The 18,147-nt window shown below is 40.6% G+C and overlaps 1 pseudogene; it reads right to left on the bottom strand.

Annotated features, from left to right (window-relative positions):
- Nucleotides 1–14,905: 14,905 nt before the first annotated feature.
- On the bottom strand, nucleotides 14,906–17,937 carry LOC100674184 (heat shock cognate 71 kDa protein-like; annotated as a pseudogene).
- Between the last annotated feature and the right edge of the window lie 210 nt (nucleotides 17,938–18,147).

The raw sequence follows: 18,147 nt of genomic DNA, 5'->3' as shown, positions 1-18,147 counted from the left end.
TCCATTTTGTCAGAAATTAATATTGCTACTCCTGCTCTTTTTTGCATGTTGTTTGCTTGATATATATTTTTCCATCCTTTGAGTTTTAGTTTGTTTGTGTCTCTATGTCTAAGGTGTGTCTCTTGTAGGCAGCATATAGACGGATCGTGTTTCTTTATCCAGTCTGAGACTCTCTGTCTCTTTATTGGTGCATTTAGTCCATTTACATTCAGTGTAATTATAGATAAGTATGTGTTTAGTGTTGTCATTTTGATGCCTTTTTGTGTGTGTTGTTGACAATTTCATTTTTCCACTTACTTTTTTGTGCTGAGATGTTTTTCTTTGCAAATTGTGTGTTCCTCATTTTCATAGTAGTTGACTTTATGTTTGCTGAGTCGTTATGTTTTTCTTGGTTTTTATTTTGAGTTATGGAGTTGTTATACCTCTTTGTGGTTACCTTAATATTTACCCCTATTTTTCTAAGTAAAAACCTAACTTGTATTGTCCTATATCGCCTTGTTTCCCTCTCCATATGGCAGTTCTATGCCTCCTGTATTTAGTCCCTCTTTTTGATTATTGTGATCTTTTACATATTGATTTCAATGATTCCCTGTTTTGAGAGGTTTTTTTCTTTTTAAAATTAATCTTAATTTGTTTTTTTTTGATTTCCCTATTTGAGTTGATATCAGGATGTTCTGTTCTGTGACCTTGTGTTGTGCTGGTATCTGATATTATTGATTTTTTGACCAAACAATTTCCTTTAGTATTTCTTGTAGCTTTGGTTTGGTTTTTGCAAATTCTCTAAGCTTATGTTTATCTGTAAATGTTTTAATTTCGCCTTCATATTTTAGAGATAGTTTTGCTGGATATATGATCCTTGGCTGGCAGTTTTTCTCCTTCAGTCCTCTATATAGGTCATCCCATTGCCTTCTTGACTGCATGGCTTCTGCTGAGTAGTCTGAACTTATTCTTATTGATTCTCCCTTGTAGGAGACCTTTCTTTTATCCCTGGCTGCTTTTAAAATTTTCTCTTTATCTTTGGTTTCAGCAAGTTTGATGATAATATGTCTTGGCGATTTTCTTTTTGGATCAATCTTATATGGGGTTCGATGAGCGTCTTGGATAGATACGCTTTCATCTTTCATGATGTCAGGGAAGTTTTCTGCCAACAGATCTTCAGCTATTCTCTCTGTATTTTCTGTTATCCCTCTCTGTTCTGGGACTCCAGTCACATGCAAGTTAGTCTTCTTGATAGAGTCCCACATGATTCTTAGGGTTTCTTCATTTTTTTTAATTCTTTTATCTGATTTTTTTCAGCTATATTGGTGTCAATTCCCTTGTCCTCCAGATCCCTCACTCTGCATTCCAATTGCTCGAGTCTGCTCCTCTGACTTTGTATTGAGTTGTCTAATTCTGTAGTTTTACTGTTAATCTTTTGGATTTCTAAATGCTGTCTCTCTGTGGATTCTTGCAGCGTATTAATTTTTCCACTATGTTCTTGAATAATCTTTTTGAGTTCTTCAACTGCTTCATCTGTGTGTTCCTTGGCTTTTTCTGTAAAAAAAAAAAAAAAAAAAATTTTTTTTTTTTTTTTTGTAGATTGCCTTATTTCATTTCTGAGGTCATCCCTGATGTCTTGAAGCATTCTGTAAATTAAAAAAAAAAAAATTAGTTTTTTATATTCTGCATCTGAAAAAAAAATTTTTTTTTTTATCTGGCAATTCCAGGATTGTATCTTCATCTGGGAAAGATTTTGATTCTTTAGTTTGGGGAGTTGTAGAAGCAATCATGGTCTGCTTCTTTATGTGGTTTGATATCGACTGCTGTCTCCGAGCCATCTCTAAGATATTGTAGTGATTTATTTTATATTTGCTCACTGAGTCTTATCTTGTTTTGTTTTCTTTCAATATACGTAGATGGGCTACTAGATTGCGCTGTCTTGATTGTTGTAGCCCTTGAATCACTTATGTCCTATTACCAGCTGGTTTGGGCTGTTACCAGATATATAAGCCTAAGAGTTCATTCACTATTCTTGAGTAGAATCTGATTGTGGGTCATCAAGTGTGTGGTGCAGACTGTCACCTATCCACCTAGAGAAATAGTGGTGACAGTTGTGTGCACCAGATTCTAGTAGAAACAGGAGTTCACACTCCAGTGGGGACAGGATGCTGACAGGCTTCCCCCAAGTGCCAGTGAGGTAGGTGTGTCTCTATTCCTAAAGCACGTTGGTGGGTGGGCTCTGCAGCTGTACCTTAGGCCCCCAATGCCAGTACCTCTACAGATAGGTAGGTGTCACCCTCCTTAGATCCCTAAGGCAGGGGGCTAGATGGTCTGGGGGGAGCTTCAGCCCTCAGTTCCCTGTTGTGGGTCAGTGAGGGCTCTGTTGAATATGCAGAGATATCAGACCTGGGAAACTTGTCTTTCCAGTAATTTGCTGAAACCATTATCGTCAGATCCCTATCAGAATTGCCTTTGCATTATAATAGCCACCTTGTTCCCCGTAGGGATAAAAGCCCAAGACTGTGGATCACATATGTTTGGCTGGAGCTGGTTCTGTATTTTTAGTCCAATTAGGGAAGGATTTTTGGTCCCTGGGTTTTTTGTAGCTGCTTCTCTCAGCCAGGAGAATGGGTTAGGGAAAGACCAAAAAAAAAAAAAAAGAAAAAAGAAAAACCGCAGTGCACTTCACTCTCTGGCTCAGGAAATTCCAATGTTAATGAAGCCGCCTGGGAAGGGGAGGGGAGGGATCAGATAGGAGAGAGCAGCACCCCAGAATATAGACAAAGTTACTTATCTTTCTTGGTGAGGACTGTTTTATCTGAGATTCCTGATGGGTGTGTAGCCTGTGTGCATTGGCTGGGTCGAGATTGCCCCCGAGGGTCAGGCCCGTGTCCCCTGCTTGTGCTGTCTCGGAAGCCGTGGTCAGTTCCTCCGCTCCCAGTCCAAAGCCCAGCGCCAAGGTTCCCTGGCTGAGATGCCACACTCCAGGCTCCGAAACCAGTCACTGCCTCCCGGTGACTTCTCCTGTCAGCTGCATAGTTGCGCTGCCTGCATGCACTGGCTGAGCTTCCCCCGAGGTCACTTCTGGGGGCTAGGGCTGCATCCCGTGTTTGTGCCATCTCAGGATGCTGTGCTCAGCTCCTCTGCGCCCAGTCCAAAGCCCAGTGCCAAGGTTTCCTGAGTGGGATGCTGGCTCCAGGCTCTGAAAACAGTCGCTGCTTCACCTTGGCTGTTCGCTCTCAGTCTGTCACTCAGGTCAACTCTTTAGATCTGTGTTTGATGGTCAGGGTTTGTAGATTGTCATGTATGTGATTGATTCCCTTGTTTTTCTGAGTCTTTGTTGCAAGAGGGATCCGAGGTAGCTTCTACCTAGTCAGCCATCTTGGCCCCCTCTCTCTTTCTTTAGAAAGACAATTTAAGCAGTTCAATTCTAGTCATCATGGAGAAACACTCTTTGCAGTATTGTGTGGTTGTCCACCATTTTGTGATGTGATGATTATCCTATGTGTTGTAAATCCTAACCCCTATGATGTTAATGAGGCAGGATTAGAGACAGTTACATTAATAAAGCAGGACTTAATCTACAAGATTAAGTTGTATCTTGAGTTAATCTCTTTTGAGATATAAAAGAGAGAATCGAGCAGAGAGGAGTAGGGACCTCAATTACCACCAAGCAAGAAGAGCCAGGAGCGGAATGCATTCTTTAGACCCGGAATCCCTGTGCTGAGAAGCTCCTAGACAAGGGGAAGATTGATGAGAAAGACCTTCCTCCATTGGAGAGGTAAGTGCTGTGGACTGAGATAGGCCAGGAGCCTCAGGTGAGGGATCCAAGTGGCTGCCTGACCCTATTTAAAAGCTTACCTTCAGGTTTTCCTCTAAGTTAGGCTGCTGGACTTTAAGAGCTACTTGTGATGACCATTCACTGAAACTCCATTGTAGCCTTTGGAGCAAAGTCCTGTTAAAAATGGTTCTCAACCCCAACTGAGCTTCAGAACCAACTGGAATGAAAACAACTATATGAATAGCTGTCTTAGCCCCTGAGGTTCTGTTTCAATGGGTCTGGGATGATAGTGATACACATCAGGGTTGAGAGCCATTCCATTTACAGCAATAAGATGAATGACTTTGCTTGAAGTATCTCTTCTTCATGTCTGCCTTTTGATCTGATGACAAGGGATTTGAACATTCGGAGGTCCTTGTAATGAGTCAAACACGGTTTCATCATTACCACAGAGGTTATAAGAGATTCTGAGCTGGCCTCAAAAGTATTCTGTTCCTTTAAGGAGTTCATGAATTCATAAGCAGTATGGGGACTCCGAAAGGGAAGATGTGGGTTGGGAAATGATGATAAAATGACATTACCCTCCCTCTCTTTCCAATTCCTTCCTCCAAGAACTAACATCTAAAGACCAGTTTTAACTTTCAATGCTGCATAGCCATGCCAGTTGGATGAGGCATGGGAGGAATGGCTCTTGGCTAAATTTCTCCAACATCTGAAGAAGAGTTGCAATACTCTTCTCTTTGGGAAAGGAGAGCTACAAGGCAAGCTTGGAGCAGAGGGTTGGCCTGGATGACCTTTTGCCTCACTAGCTCCAGATGCACTTGGAATTGTTCCACCTCACTACACAGAAGTTCTGTGGGTCTGCCTGGAACTGACATCCTTTAATTTATCTCATAACCCTCCTGTTCAGGGAGGGTAATTGCAACTGTGAGAGCCATCAGATAAAGTAGATGGGAAGTGCTGTTGGTATATAGACATAGGGCTTACTGTGTTGCAGAGGTGACTGTATTCAGAGGTCTGGAGTACAGGGCAGAGGGGAGTGGATTAGAGGATGTGTACGTGCCATTTACAATATTGAAATTGGATTATTCCTGGATGGGGACCCAACACCCTGTGGAGTCAGATCAATGCTCAGAGCACGAAGAAAACTTGTGCTGGATCTACATACAGGCACCCTCCCCGCCTCCCAGGTTTTGACAGTCAGTTGTGCAATCAATAAACAATTACCGGGCACCCCGCAGTGTTCTTGGCACTGAGATGGAGATTTGTTTACTGCTGCTAAGTTCAAGCTGTCCATTGGCACACTGGGCTAAGCATGCATTCACGAGCACTTCCTGAACCTCTATAATGGTAACTATAATAATTTCTCAAATTAATGCTTAATTTTTTTCAGGTGCTGTTCCAAATGCGTTATATAAATTAACTAATCTGATCCCCTCAACAAGCCTTCAAGGATCCCTGGTGGCACAGTGGTTAAGTACTTGGCTGCTAACTGAAAGGTCGGTGGTTTGAACCCACCAGTGAATCAGCAAGAGAAAGATGTGGTAGTCTGCTCCAGTAAAGATTGTTGTTGTGTGCTGTTGAGTAGATCCTGACTCATACCGATCCTATAGAACAGATTAGAACTGACCCATAGGGTTTCCAAGGCTGTAATCTTTATGGAAGCAGATTGCCATATATTTCTTCCATGGGGTTGCAGGTGGGTTTGAACAACTGATCTTTCAGTTAGCGGCTGAGTGCTTAACCACTGCACCACCAAGGCTCCTTCTGTGAAGATTAAGTGAATGACAAGGTATCAAAAGTGCAAAATGCATTTGGAGGACCGGACAGTTCAGTCTAGCTGAGGCAAACATGTTATTCATATAAACAGTAAAGAACGAGCATGGAAGGCGGGCTTGGAGCCCTATTGTGGACAGCTGTGAAGGAGTTTAGACTTTATCCAGTCAGCAATGGGCAAGTACTAAAACATTTCTACTGGTTGTGACATACCTAAGTGCATCTAGAAACTGGCATGATTGGAAGGGACAAGACTGGAAGCTGGGATATTCAATAAGAGGCTCTTGAAATAATCCAGGCAAGAGGCGATGAGGGAGTCTGGGAAATTAAACAGAAAATAGCTTGTGCATAGCTGGAGTTCTGTCAGTAAGACAGAAGAGAAATTGAGTGGGCAACCAGCAGTGTCTAACCCTGCTCAGTCACCACTCCTGGGAGTTACCTTGGAAAGGATTTTGGCATCAGATGATTCTAGAATTGAACCTAGTTCACCCTTTACTAGCTGTATGACCATGGGTGGTTTCAGTGAAGCTCAGTGTTCTCATTTTTAATAAATGGACTAGGAGAGTTATTAAAAAAAAAAAATGAAGAACAACAACACACAAAACCAGTTGGTCATGGAAGCAGTTCTGACTCATGGCAACCCCATACGTTACAGATTAGAACTGAATGCCATAAAATTTTCTTGACTGTAATTTTTACAGAAAGGAATCATCAGGCCTTTCCTCCATAGTGCCACTGGGTGGACTTAAGTCACTAACTTTTTGGTTAGCAATTGAGTGCAAACTCCTTGTGTTATACAGGACTTTGGGGAGTAGTATATATATATGCATCATATTTTTAAGAGCGTGTGTATGTATGTGTGTGCACGTGTGTGTGTGTAAACCACAATGCCTGGTCCGTGGAAAGAATTTCATATTTGTAGGATATATTTTAGTCTTCATTGTCACTTGTTACTAAAAAATTGAAGAACAAAGCCTGTGGCATATTTTGTCTTCCAAGGCCAGGTACTAACTCTGTAGATAGAAGTACATTCAGGAGAAGATACCTGGGAACAAATCACTTTAATGTCTGTGAGTCTTAGTTTGTTTATTTGTAACATAAGAAAATGATATCCACATTATATGCCCCCTTAAATGTAAAAAGGAATACCAGTGCATAAAAACACCTAATATCACACCTGGCAGATAATAATTGCACAAGACAAATAGAAAATTGAATGCTCTTTGACTCTTTGGACCCGAAAGCATTGGCAAATGGTTGAGGAAACATGCACCAGGTTTGGGAAATATCTAGAAGTGCACTCATCAGGTTGGGGTACATATAAATGCCCAATCTAAGGACCATCTGATATTTCTATGATCTACAGACCTACTAAAGTTATGATTTTGCAGCAAGAAGATCTATTTGATTAAAAATGCTAAGTGAACTCCACCTGATTTCCCTCTGGAATTGAGATTTTCTCTGGGTTTTTCACAAAGCCGCATCATGACAGGTAGCCTATTTTGGAAAAAAAAAAATCTCAATTACTTTTTCTTTGCAGATGTCTGATTCAAAGGAACAGTTTTCCTCCACCTGCTGCTTCTTTTCTCCAGAATCAATCACAGGTTATTTTGGTACCTCCGTGCCTTTATCTTGCAATCACTGCCCCAAATATAGATGCAAACATTGTTTTCTTTGTCAAAAGCACCTCCCACACTCACATGGTGACTTCGCAGCTCACTGCCTCCCCAGTGCTTGCAGCAAACCTCCCATTTTCTTCCAAGGAGTGGTCTTCTCTTGACCTAGTTCTCTAGGTAAAACCGACAGGGCAAGAAGATCGCTATCCCTGGTGCTGAAAAGAGATCATCCCCCCTTTCCCCAGTACCACCTCCCCCCCCACCCGAAGGAAAAGACACAATGCGTGCGGGAAGAATAGCTCTGAACCTCTCAGATATTCTTTGACCGCCTCTGTCTTCCCCCAGAACCTTCCAGATGATCTGCTGAGGGGAACATTCATCTCCTCTCAGCCAATCCTGACCTAAAACCAAAACCAAACCCATCACTGTCGAGTTGATTCTGACTCACAGCAATGCTATAGGACAGAGTTGAACTGCCCCAAAGGGTTTCCAAGGAGTGGGTGACGGATTCCAACTGCCATTCATTTGGTTAGCAGCCAAGCTCTTAACCACTGTGCCACCAGGGCTCCAATCCAGACCCGAGCTTTAGCTAATGATTGGAGTGAAATGGTGCAGCCAGTCAGAATCAGGATGCCAGAGAAAATACTTGATAGCCACAGACACATTGACACAAAGCTCTCCCTTTCTTAGTCATCAAGAGCTGCTTTAACAGAAGTGCCACTAGTGGATGGCTTTAACAAAGAGAAACCTATTCTTTCACAGTCTAGTAGGCTAGAAGTCCAAATTTAGGGCATCAGCTCCAAGGGAAGACTTTCTCTCACTCTAGGCTCTGGAGGAAGGTCCTTGTCCTTGATCTTCCCCTGGTCGAGGAGCTTCTTGGGCACAGGGACCCCGGATCCAAAGGACACACTCTGCTCCTGGTGCTGCTTTCTTGGTGGTATGAGGTCCCCAACTCTGCTTGCTTCCCTTTCCTTTTTATCTCTTGAGAGATAAAAGGTGATGCAGGCCACACCCCAGGGAAACTCCCTTTACATTGGATCAGGACTGTGACGTGGGTAAAGGTGTTAGAATCCCACCCTAATCTGTGTTACAATCCCACTGTAATCCTTTTTCACATAAAATTACAATCTCAAAATGGAGGACAACCACACATGGACTAACCAAGTTGACACGTATCTTTGGGGGACACAATTCAATCCGTTACACCCCTAACCCTCAGATGCACAGCAACTGCAGGACAGTAACTCTTATTCCAAGGTTTTCTATGTCTCTCCCTTGAATGCTGCCTCCTCCTTTCCCGTCATGCATTTATTCCACACACACTGCTGTTTGCCAGGTCATTGTTAGTGTGTTGGGAATAAAGAAATCAGGCATGGTTCCTTCCTTTGGGGTCTCATGCTGTAGCACTGTAGTGTTGGAGAAAGATGCAAACACAGATAAATGTTTCACAGCCACAAAAAAGAATATGTATTATGTATAGTGTGTGTGTAATTCTCATCAAAATAATGCACAAAAAAGTTGAATATAACATGAGGCAGTTAGTAACCTTGCTAGAGATAGTGGTTAGGAAAGGGCTTTGAAGGATGATTAGATGTTAAACATGTAGGCCTGGTTGAAAGAAGCCTTCTGAAAAGATGCAAAAAGATGTGAAAGAAACAGACATAGAGAGGCAGAAAGGTGAACAGATTATCTGGGCAATGGTGAGTACCCCCAGGTGACTACACTAAGCAGAAGAGCCCATCAAGCTTACCATGATGGCAAGAAGGTTTTGGTGCATGAGTAAACATTGTAAGAGAAGAACTGGAGAGAAGAATTGGGATCAAATCATGGGCGGCTTTGAATGCCAGACTAAGGTGCTGGAAACCCATGGAAAACCTATGTTAAGTAGACATGTACACAAAAGTTTTGATACAATATGATGCCACATACAAGAGTTAGTTCCAGTGATTATGGAGCACCTGGAGGTCAAAGAAGGCTAAATGGAGGAGGTTGATGTTTAGCAAAATTTGGACGTTGAGCAGCAACTTTAGAGGCATAGAAAGAGGGGTTTTCTTGTCACTTGGCAAACACAAGGGCTAGGACTTAACTTGATTCCTGCACACTGGTTGCACCAGAGCAGTTTTTCTGACTCTTCCATGCTCTTGCCATATTGGTTATGAAATATTTTGAGTATCACCTTCAGAAAGGCACAAATTAACAAAAGAGTGTGTATGTATCTGTGAAAACTACAAGTTGTTCTATTTAGTATCTAAATATTATATCACCTAAAATATAGATTTTTTCTGAGATCAGGAAACAAAGGTTGCAAGTGGACAGGAGCTAAGGAAGTAGGAAAACGAGCAGAGATTGGGGCAGAGATCAAATCAAGAAACAGTGAGGAGGAAGGTATTACATTTTACTATTTAATATCAAGTGACAAACTTGTGCTTATGAAGCTTTACCAATGCCCATCCCACTCTCCTGGCATTTACTTTCTCTTCCCTAAATTGAAAAATCAAGGACATAAATCTCAACTTAATGTTATCAGCCTTTGGGTGAGTCTTCATTACTGAATTTCAAAATCTCAGTCATTTTGAAACTAGACATTTGATTCATTTCAACTCAATGGGTGTTGAACGAGGCTGATGTCTGTAGGTTCTACCTACGAAGTAAATTTAGAATTAAAAAAAAAAAAAAGAAGTCTTCATCTCTACGAAACAAGTCTGTTCCAAGCCACCATCATCCTTTGCCTGAACCATGGCAAACTACCAATTCTTCTTCCTGTTTCCCAACATGCCCCTCAAAACCATTTAAAAAAATAAAGCTCTTAACATTTAAATTTTACATCCTTCATATGTTTACTGGTAAACATCTAATAAAGTCCAATCTTTTGGGTAACCCTAGAAACTTTTAGGAGGGGGTGCTGACCTTTCATTGATGCTAAAACCTCACATGATGCTTATATCATGCTTCCTTGTTCACCACCTCCACACACATTGGCCTCATTATGTATTCAGTAACCTTTCTTTTTGATGTCACTGCTTGGGATATTCTTCCCAGAGAGCTCTATGTCTTTCAGGTTCAGTTGAAATGTCACCTCTTCAGAGAGGCCTTCTGTAACTACCGTATTTAGAGTATGTTGACTTCCTCTGTTAGCTATCTATCATGGCATAACCAATTACCCCAAAATGTAGCAGCTAGAAACGATAAACATTTATTTCTCACAGTGAGTAGAAAAGGAATGCAGAAGTGGCTCAGCTGGGTGGTTCAGGCTCAGGGTCTCTCACAGGCTGCAAAGTGTCAGTCAGGGCTGCAATCATCTTAAGACTTGATGGTTTCTGCAGCTCTCAGGTGATCCATTTCCAAGTCCATTCACTACAAGGCTGCCTGACAACATGACAGCTGGTTTTCCCCAGAGCGAGCAATCCAAAAGGGAGTAAGAGAGGACACCCAAGACAGAAGATGCAGTCTTTTTATAACCTAATCTTGGAGCTGACATCCCATCACTCTCTGCCAAGTTCTAGTCATTAGAAGTGAATCACTAAATCCAGACCCACTCAAAGGTAGGGTATTACAAAAAGACATGAGTGCCAAGAGATGAGAATCATTGGGGTCATCTTACAGGTTGCATAACAAACTCTCTCATGCTAAATTTTTTTTCTTCATAGAATTTATTAAAATTTGAGTATATAGAGGAATTGTGTCTGCCTATTCACCACTGTCTGACATGCCCTAAATCTCAAAAATGTATTTGTTGAATGAATAAACTTGACTTAATGCAACAGACTGCATCTAAACTAAGGAAATATTTACTGAGCATTTCAAAAGCAATAGATACATAGGCGAGAGTAAGATACAGCCTCTGTTATCAAGAAAACTGATCATTGTGTATTAGGGGAAGAGACTTACGCAGAATTTATATGCAGAATTCACTACAGGTAGTCCCCAACTTACCACTTAATCGAGTTACATGGAATTGCACTTAAAACCGTCTGTATTTTTTAAAATTTTTGTACAGCTTATTGTTAGTAATATGTTGCAGTGGTAATTTGGTGATGTTATCATTCTCAGATGTTCACTGGCAGATGTTCAATTTTATGATTTACTGTTCAAAACACTGCTGGATTTATAAAGATACTGATAATAATGAGAACTAAAAAATAAAATAAGGTATTCAATTTATGTCAGAACAGACTTAGGGCAGAGTCGTCAGAACGGAACTCCATCATAAGCCGGGACTACCTGTACAATAAAAAGATGTATCGGAGGAAAAGAATTAAATACTATGAGGCCACACATGAGAGAGCACTTATATCAGGGTTGTTTCTGGAGAAGGTGGCATCTGAGCTGGGATGTTAAGGATGGACAGAACTGGACACTGCACGCAAGGAAAAAAGGGCGTTCTGGGTGAGGACACACGCACAAAGATACAAGAAGTATGGAAGTGTGTGCAATATATGGGGAGAAAAGCTGGGATGTGGGAAGTAATGGGAAATGCTGATTTAAAAGTTAAATTCATCCAGATTATAGGGGTCTTGTCATGGATTGAATGATGTTCCCCCAAAAATGTGTATATCAACTTGGTTAGGCCATGATTCCCAGTATTGTGTGGTTGTCCTCCATTTTGTGACTGTAATTTTATGTTGAGAGAATTAGGGTGAGATTGTAACACTACCCTTACTCAGGTCACCTCCCTGATCCAAGGTAAAGGGAGTTTCCCTGGGGCGTGGCCTGTACCACCTTTTATCTCTGAAGAGATGAAAGGAAAGGGAAGCGCACAGAGAGTTGGGGACCTCATAGCACCAAGAAAGCAGCACCAGTAGCAGAGAGTGCCCTTTGGACCCGGGGTCCCTGTGCCTGAGAAGCTCCTCGACCAGGGGAAGAAGAAGGACAAGGACCTTCTTCCAGAGCCGACAGAGAGAGAAAGACTTCCCCTGGAGCCGACGCCCTGAATTTGGACTTATAACCCACTAGGCTGTGAGAAAATAAATTTCTCTTTGTTAAAGCCATCCACTTGTGGTATTTCTGTTATGGCAGCACTAGATGACTAAGACAGGCCTTAATTGGGAGCATCAGTATTTAGATTTTACAAGAAATTCTGCCATTTAAAAAGAGTTTACAACGTTTCCAGTATTGTGATATGCACACATGCACAAACACACACCCTCCACCCCCTCCACACACATACATGTACATATACTGTATATACATTATAGGTCAAATGCAATCAAATATTGGCAATTTCCCATGGTTCAATCATTTATATATAAAATATATGTTTTTATATATATATGAAAGTTGCAACCTACATTTTTTCAAAATAACTCCATATTATTTCTAATATACAAGTGATAAAATGGACTTTTAAAAAAGTCAAATAACTTTCATGAAGACAGAAACTGGAAAGTGCTGGCACTAAGCTTTCTGATGCCAAAGCTTATGCTTGTTACTGTTATGATACACTGCTTTTCAAATTTGGAAGAATCATTGACTATTTTGAATCAGAAGCATTACATGGCCTAAAAAGTGGTTTAAAAATCACCATATTAAATCAAAAGTTTAATGACAAACCTATTAACCAACACCAAACATACAGTACACAATGCAAAAAAGTTTCTAAATATGTCAAGAGCTCCTATATATAAATAAGAAGAAAAACCTCTACATTCCCATAGCAAAAAATGGGCAAGGAGTGTGAATAGTTTACAATAGAGAAAATTCAAATGGTTCTAAAAAAAAAAAAATGGAAAGGATGGCAAATTTCATTTTTAAGGGAAATGTTATTTATTTTAAAAATCAACTTCTGTAAAGATTACAATCCAAAAACCAAATTTACTGCTGTCCAGTCAATTCCAACTCATAGCTACCCTATGGGGCAGTTCTACCCTGTCCTATAGGGTGGCTATGAGTCAGAATCAACTCCAAGGCAACGGATTTGGGGTTTTTTCCCCCATAGTATGTATGTATATTAAAAAAAAAAAAAAACCGACTGCCATCGAGTTGATTCTGACTCATAGCCACCCTATAGGACAGAGTAGAACTGCCCCATAGAGTTTCCAAGGAGTGTGTGGTGGATTCAAACTGCCAACCTTTTAGTTAGCAGCCGTGGCACTTAACCACTACGCTACCAGGGTTTCCCATGTATGTGTATATACACATTACAAAAAAACAAAAAACTCTTCACCACTGAGTTGATTCCACTCATAGCGACCCTATAGGACAGGGTAGAACTGCCCTATAGAGTTTCCAAGGCTATAATCTTTAAGGAAGCAGACCGCCACATCTTTCTCCCCTGTATATACACGTGTCTATAAATATTTCTATGTATAACTGTCTGTGTCTACATTGGTTGGTATCTACATTAAGTTAAACATGAGTTTGTATTATATTTATAATATAATAATATGATATAAAATAGTTCATATTTTATTAACTGAGGTCTACAACTCTAAACTATTACCACATGGATCATTCTAGGCTCTTGCCTTTGCTGATCTGCAAACTCCTACTCTAGTAGTGAGAAGCTTGGCTTCTGTCCATTTACTTAATTGTTCAATTCAGTATACATGTATAGCAGTATCAGAACTGTTAATCCATATGCCCTGGGGAAACAACTTCATCGACTAGAGTACAATACTTATGTACAGTTCCTTTTGCCTTTAGACCTAATAGACTCCGTTCATTTCCGAAGTTCCTTAGGTCAGCAGCATTTCGACCCTCTCCTTCAGTGAGGTTGTTTATACATTCGTAATATGGTTAGATGGTCTTGTCAGAGTCTACATTCTTTCCTGGCATCCCCCAGCCTCCTAAATGATTTCTTGAAATTTGTGTGCATTAAGGTTAACTCTTCGTTTTGTAAAGTCCTACCGGTTTTGAAAAATGCTTGTTTTTTTTATAATGTATCCACCATTATGATATACAGAATAGTTTCAGCGTCTGAAAAAATTCCTGTGCTTCACCTATTCATTCCCCCTTCATGAACCCCTGGTGACTACTAATTTTTATACTCCATGTGTTTACCTTTTCCAAAATGTCACGTAATTGGAATCATATAGCATGTAGCTTTTTCTGACTGTATTCTTTCACTTAGCAATTTGCATGCAAGGATCTTCTGTGTCTTTTTGTGGCTTTGTAACTCATTTATCTTCATCACTGAATAATATCCTAGTGTCTGGTTTATTTTTTAAGCTCATATATTTGTTTTGTCTGGAATGTATTTAAATGGAGTGAAGTAGGGATCCAGGTTATTTACATAACGATTTCTAATTGTCCCACTAGTATTTATTGAGTAATTATCCTTTACTCCCAGTAATAGGCTTGTTAAATTTATCTCTGTATTTGCTTCAGTTTATATATTCTCTTTTATTCTGTTGATCTTTATTTATTCATGTGTCATGACCACACTGTTTTAATTATTGTAGCTTTATAAAGTTTCTCTATATTTGATAACATTAAAAAAAATCTCATACTCATTGCCTTAGCATTAGCACCTTTCAAAGCTCTTATTTTTTTCTTATTTCTCTTGGATACTTTTTTTTTTTTTTTACAAATTTAAATACAGCCTTATTTAAGACATTGCACTTACATTACAGTGCTAGTAAAAAGCAGTGTTGATTTCCTTTCCCTATGCATATTCCATATTCAAGTATTAAGAATACCCAGAAATTTAGCATAGAAGTGTGACCTTTAAAACTGCCACTGAATGTGCTACAAATTTGGGGCTTCCATTTTTTACTGTGGAACAATGCTAAGGTATCTCTGCTCAGAGATTGGTTTAATCAACTTCTTCAATGGGGGGTCCAGAAGAGAAACTACCAGATGGAGGTGCTCCACCACCAGGGAAGCCCCCAGGCATTCCTCCAGGCATGCTTCCGGCACTCTGGTACAGCTTGGTAATGATGGGATTGCAGACTTTCTCTAGCTCTTTCTGCTAACATTCAAATTCTTCCTTCTCTGCTGTCTGATTCTTACCAAACCAGTCGATAATTTCATTACACTTGTCAAGAATCCTTTGTTTGTCCTCATCATTGATCTTGCCTTGAAGTTTTTTCGTCTTCAACTGTTGCCTTTGTGTTGAATGCATACGATTCAAGTGAATTCTTTGAAGACACCTTGTCCCTCTGTTTCTCATCTTCAGCTTTGTACTTCTCAGCTTCCGGGACCATATGCTCATTGTCTTCTTTTACTCAAGCGGCCCTTGACATTAGTGATGGTAATCTTATTCTCTTTTCAAGTACTCTTATCCACAGCAGAGATGTTAAGGATACCATTGGCATCAATATCAAAAGTGACCTCAATACGAGGAACACCATGGGGTGCAGGAGGCATGCCAGTGAATTCAGACTTGCCAAGCAGGTTGTTATCTTTGGTCATGGCACACTCAACTTCATGAACCTGAATGAGCACACCAGGCTGGTTGTCAGAGTAGGTTGTGAAGTTCTGCATCTCCTTGGTAGGAATGGTAATATTGCACTTGATCAGGACAGTCATGACTCCACCAGGCAGTTTCAATACAAAGAGGAAGAGGAGTGATAATATCTTCAGATTTGTCTCTAGATAAGATGGCTGCCTGAACAGCTGCACCATAAGCAACTGCCTCATCAGGGTTGGTGCTCTTGTTCAATTCTTTTCCATTGAATAAGTCTTGAAGAAGTTTCTGAATCTTGGGAATACAGATAGAATCACCCAACAGGACAATGCCATGGATCTTTGATTTGTCTAGCCAGGCATTCCTAAGGGCTTTCTCCACAGGGTTCAGGGTGTCATGGAATAGGTAAGCATTCGATTCTTCAAATCAGGCGTGTGTAATGGAGGTACAGAAGTTGATTCCTTCATACAGGGAATCAATCTTAATACTGGCCTGGGTGCTGGAAGACAGAGTGCACCTTGCATGTTCACAAGCAGTGCCGAGGCAACAAATCGCCCTCTTGTTCTCGCTGATGTCCTTCTTATGCTTGCACTTGAATTCAGCAATTCAAGTTGTCAAAGTCTTACCCATCTAAGTGGATATCAAATCTAGCTGTAGATTTGATATCAAAGATTTCATCTTCAATAGCGAGGATTGACACATCAAAATGCCACCTCCTAAGTCAAAGATCAGCAGATTTCTTTCAGCACTAACCTTTTTGTCTGAGCCATAAGGAATAGCAGCAGCAGTTGGCTCATTGATGATTCTCAGTACGTTGAGGCCAGCCTGGTTCCAGCATCTCTGATAGCCTAGCACTGAGAGTCGTTAAAGTAAGTTGGCACAGTGACAGTAGCATTGGTAACAGCCTTTCCAAGGTAGGCTTCTGCAATTTTCTTCATCTTTGTCAGAACCATAGATGACATCTTCTCTGGATAGAAACTTCTGGTCTCTCCTTTATATTCTACGTGGACTTTGGGCCTGCCTGCATCATCACCACCATGAAGGGCCAGTGATTCATATCAGACTGGACACAGCATCATCAAATCTTGGTCCAATCAGACATTTGTCATCAAAAGCCATGTTAGTGGGATTCATTGCAACTTGATTCTTTGTGGCATCGCCAATCACTTGTTTGGTAGCAGCAAAACTGACACAGCTTGGGGTGGTTGAGTTGCCCTAATCATTTGCAATTGCTCCATGTTGGAAGACACCTGCACGGGAGTAGGTGGTGCCAAGATCAGTGCCAATTGCAGGTCCCCTAGACATGATTGATCAGAGCAGGTCCCAGCTAGCTGGCAAAAGAAACGCAGTCTGGAGGGCTGCAGCACATTCAATGAGCTCTCTTGAATATTTTTGTATAATTTTTCACACAAACTTTAGTATCAAGTTCTTTTGTTCAAAACCAAGCCTCTTGGTATGTTTCAGCAAAATTGTATTATATTCACAGATTAATTCAAGGAGAAGTAGTAATTTATGATATTAATCTGATAATCCAGGTACTGAGCATACCTTTCCATTTGTTCCTGTCATATGGTGTGTCCTCCACTATCTTTTAAGTTTCCTTCATGTGTATCTTGCACATGTTGTTAAATTTCTCACAGAAAAGCTTTCTTCTTGATTTTCCTTTGAGTTTTGTAAAGATCCTCACAAGTATCCAGTAAATCAAGTGTTATCCTTGCGTTACAAAATTGGAGGGCACCCATGTGTGGTGCAATGGTTAAGTACTTGGCTGCCAACCAAAAGGTTGGTGGTCCAAGTATACCCAGAGGCACCTTGGAGGAAAGGCCTGGTGATCTACTTCCAAAAAATCAGCTATTGAAAACTCTATGGAGCACAGGTCTACTCTGATACACATTCCACATGAACCCCCAACCTCAGGTAACCAACCACTCAAGGAGCCCTGGTTCCTTTGAAGAATGATATTAGAAACCAAGATATGGATGCTAGGTATGCTTGTTACTACTGTATGCTTGCTGCTACTGTATTCCTACATCGACTCAATGGCAACTGGTTTGGTTTTTTACATAGAGAGTAACAAAGCCAGCATTCATATCCAAGTCTGTCTGGTTCCAATATCTGTGTTCTTAATCTCAATGTTATATCATGTGGTTGGTGGCCATGAATTGAGTTGCACTTGACAGGCCAATCTTTCCCAAAGAAGAATGGACAATATACTTTGATTCATCCTCTACCTCTGCATAAAGATGGACCTTCGAGCTTAAATAAAAAAGGAAAAAGCACAGGTAGCCACTCACCCTCTGCTTGTTTAGAACTGTCTTCAAAACCAGCCAGTCATAGCCCTCCCTTTTCCAAATTCCAGTAATGAATATATTTACTTCAGCATTGAAGGCCTAGGAGAAGAAAAAAACATTCCACTTGGGTTGATGGAGGAAGAGTTGATGGAGCATACAATCACTGTGCTGAGGCTCCAGAATGGCAGGAGGCAGGACTAGCCTGGGGCATGGTTGCCTCCTAAAAAAAATTTTAGTAAAGTTAGATTTTGCTCCTCAAATTATATAATTTGTAATATTAGCAGCATGAGACAGTGGAAGAGGAGGTAGGAAGCTTTAAAATAAATACGGTAAAACTTCTTGAATGGCCAATTATAC

This window comes from Loxodonta africana, chromosome 12, assembly GCF_030014295.1.
Source record: "Loxodonta africana isolate mLoxAfr1 chromosome 12, mLoxAfr1.hap2, whole genome shotgun sequence".
Classification (NCBI taxonomy): domain Eukaryota; kingdom Metazoa; phylum Chordata; class Mammalia; order Proboscidea; family Elephantidae; genus Loxodonta; species Loxodonta africana.
The sequence above is the reverse complement of the archived record's forward strand: the minus strand, read 5'-3'. Positions and strand labels throughout refer to the sequence as shown.